We start from the raw sequence: 3,507 nt of genomic DNA on the forward strand, positions 1-3,507 counted from the left end.
AGGTGGTCAAGTTATCAATCGTTTCTTTTATGGCTTCTGGGCCCTGGTTTTTATGTTTTAGTAACATCTCCACTCTGCAATTACAGAATAAAATGTCATCCGTGTTTGCTATTGGTACGTTCATGGCTTCAGCTTACAGTTCACGCAGTCCATCCCTGCAGAATTTTCCTTGTTTACCGCGGCCGGCGGCCCAGGAATAGCGTGAAGAGCGCGTCTCCCTCGCGGCAACCTCCCGGCAACATCCTCCCAGCTCCTCGTCTCCCGTCTGCTGCTGGGGTCGCGCCGTGTCGTGCCGAGCAGCGAGCTAGCTCCGAGGCGGAGGCCCCGAGACGAGCTCGGCCGTTTGGGCGGCCCGCGCTGCACCCTCGCCCTTCGGCCTTCGGGATCCGTCCCGGGGACGTTCGAGCCGGTTGTCGGGCGCCACCTGGCGGCCGCTTTTATATCGTCCCTTGTCTCCGGAGCTTCGACGATCTTCGCGAGGGCTGATACTCGGCCGCCGGGGCCGAGGCAGAGTTCCGAGAGGCCGCCGACGCTGGTGGCGACTGTCCCGGTGGCTCCGAGGCGTGGGAGTCTCCTGCTGTCGCTGGAGATTGGGCTTGCAGGTTTATTAGGGTGTGACCGTTGCCGCGCTCCCGAGTGAAGTTTGGTGGTTGCCTGACTTGGTCGACCAGCATCTACCCGTGCCCCTCCAGCCACGGGGACCGACCGGACTCGACCCGACCTGGGCCGCCCGCCGCGTTGTGAAGGGAGAGGGTCTTCCGAGCCCTCCGGAGCGCCTGAAGCTTGATGGTCCGTCCTTCTGAGTCACTTTAGGAGCGTTCATTTTCTACCACCTCGGTTCCCCAGCGTCCCACTCCGGAGGTGGGGAACGGCCCGGGCCCGTGCGTTGGGGCCGGTGGAGGGCGCGACGTGCTTGTGGGCTGGGGCGCTTCGGTCCCGGTCTCCGGGGCATGGGCGCTTCCTGCTCTCGCGGGATTTGGACGGGCAGACCTGTGTAGTGTGAGACCGTTGCTGCGCTCCCTAGAAGTCGTTGAGTGGTGGTCTGGGAGGTTCGACCGGCACGCCCTGGTGCCCTCTGCCCGCGGGAACGCCCAGGTTGCTGCACGTGGTCAGGAGAGGGTATCCGTGCCCGGCGTCGTCCTCCGTGTGTCCCGGTGGTCGTACTTTCGTTTTCCAAGTCTCGCCTGGGGGTGTCTGTAAGTCTCCTACGGACGTGGACGGCGCCAAGTTCCCGCCGGCCTTCCCTCTGGATCCCGTTCGCCCTAATTCCCAAATATGTTTCTCTCCGCAGTGCGTACGGCCCGAATGGCGAAACGAGGAGGCACTGGGAGGGCGACCCCGGCCTCTCCGTCCTCCTTCCCACGGGACGGCGACGCCCCGGCCAGTAGGGCGCCCGGTGCTGCGTCCAGGCCGCCTTGGGCATCCGGTGCGTCCCGTTCCCTTCACCGTAGTTCCTCCCCGGCGGCCACTTACTCCGAGATCCGCGAGAAGCGATCACGGGGCTGGGCAGACGGGATTCCCCTGCAGGCCTAAGTGCGTCTACGGGGGAGCGCCCGGCGTCCCCTCTTCTGTTGGCCTAGTCGGCGAAGCGCTTGTGTCAAACACACACAGGTGCCCTCACCGCAGGTGACGACACGGACAGTCGCGGGCGAGAGGGGGGGCGCTCCAGGCGTGGCCACGGTCCCGCCTGGGGCTTGGTGGTCGGAGAAGCCTAACAAATGGGGAAATGGGGAGCTGCCTGTGGCGTCTGGTGATGGTCGTCGGAGGCCCGAGGCCGGGCGCGGTCCTTGGTGGGCGCGGTTGTCAGAGGCTCCACGAGAGAATCTCGTCCCGGAATGGCCTCTGAACGCGCGTGTGGACGGGGAGACAACCCGGAGAGAGAAATGGGACCTGTGGTGGACTCAGAGGGGACGAGTGCAGAGGGATGGAGGCGCACCTTCTCTGGCGTGCCATCCATATCTATCCCGGTGGTTTTCCCTCCATTTGGTTGTGACCTGGCGTCCACTGCTGCAAGGCCGACTAGATGGCCACACAGAGGTGTCGTGGCAAGAAAAAATTTCAGTGACTTGAGAATTTCAGAGCCATTAGTGTAGACATTGGTGAAATGAGAAGTACTGAGACCCACAGAACTGAAAAGTACTACTATTGTCGTTACTCAACATTATTGTAATTATTACCAGTTTGTAATTAACGATAAAACTGAGTAAAGTTGATCCACACAGTAGCTGATTGAAGATGATCAAAGAGGGGTTTCAGTATTTCTAAATCCTCTTAAATGGGCAGAGAGCAAGGTGGAGACAACAGGTTATCTGCCAGGTAAGGCTGTGATGGGTGTGAGAATAAAGGGCAGTGCTAAGAAGAAAGATTATGGAGGGTTTCTGAAGGTAGAAGAGGTTGGAAAGAATTTTTAAACACATGTGGGGGGATAGATCTGATAGGTTGCAGTTTAAAGAAAGAGAAAGGCTCATTGCTAGTCTCCGCAGAAGGATTCAGCAACAGAGCATCTTTAACATCTTATCAAATGCTCGCTCAGTTAAAAACACTCCACGTTATAAATCCTTTAGAAACATACCCTACACATTTGCTAGCAGCAGAATAATGCATGTCGAGGTTATGCATTGCTGCTTGTTTGTAATATAGATTATTGAATATGAGCTTTTCAAGCTCATAGACCAACCCATTAGCATTCTATATATATGGGCTTTACAATGGTTTTGTGTGTGTGGGTGTGTGCGTGCATCAAGAAAGAAAAAATAATCGACTTGAAGGGAGAGAACACATCATGTAGCTCCTGCTCTCTCTCAAGCCCACCTGACAGCAGATAACCTTACGACATAGGCATTCTCCACGGGGGCCATCTCTTTTCCCCAGGTCTTTATTTACGTATTTATTTTTAACATCTTTATTGGAGTATAATTGCTTTACACTGGTGTGTTAGTTTCTGCTTTATAACAAAGTGAATCAGCTATACCCTGGTCTTTATTGATTAGCACCATTCTCATAGGAGGAAGAATGGAACTCGGGAGGGGGGGACCAAGTCCCTCTGACTTCCCTGGCTCACGGTGCAGAGGGTGGGAGGGGCACCCCAGCCCCTGCACCCGCCCCTGGTTACTCCCTGCAAAGTAGGGGCCACAGCCTCAGCAGCAGAGCCACTCCTCTCCTCTTTTGCTTACTGTTCTCATGGAATATCTTTCCCCATATTTTCACTTTCAGCATATGAGTGTCCTTCTGAGTCTCTTGTAGACAACATAAGTTGGACCCTTTTTATGTCTAGCTTGTCCATCTTTGTTTTTTAACTGATGAGTTTAAGCTATATATATATATATATAAACTGATATGGAATGACTTTTAATTGCCAATTTTTCTGTAATGTCATATACCTTTTCTGTCCCACATTTTCTCCCATACTGACGTCCTTTGTGCTTACTTTTTGTACTCACTTTTAAAATTTATTTATTTGGCTGTTCCAGGTCTTAGTTGTGGCATGGGGGACTTTTGATCTTCTTT

The sequence above is a fragment of the Eubalaena glacialis genome, unplaced genomic scaffold (genome assembly GCF_028564815.1).
Source record: "Eubalaena glacialis isolate mEubGla1 unplaced genomic scaffold, mEubGla1.1.hap2.+ XY scaffold_56, whole genome shotgun sequence".
NCBI classification, from domain to species: Eukaryota; Metazoa; Chordata; class Mammalia; order Artiodactyla; family Balaenidae; genus Eubalaena; species Eubalaena glacialis.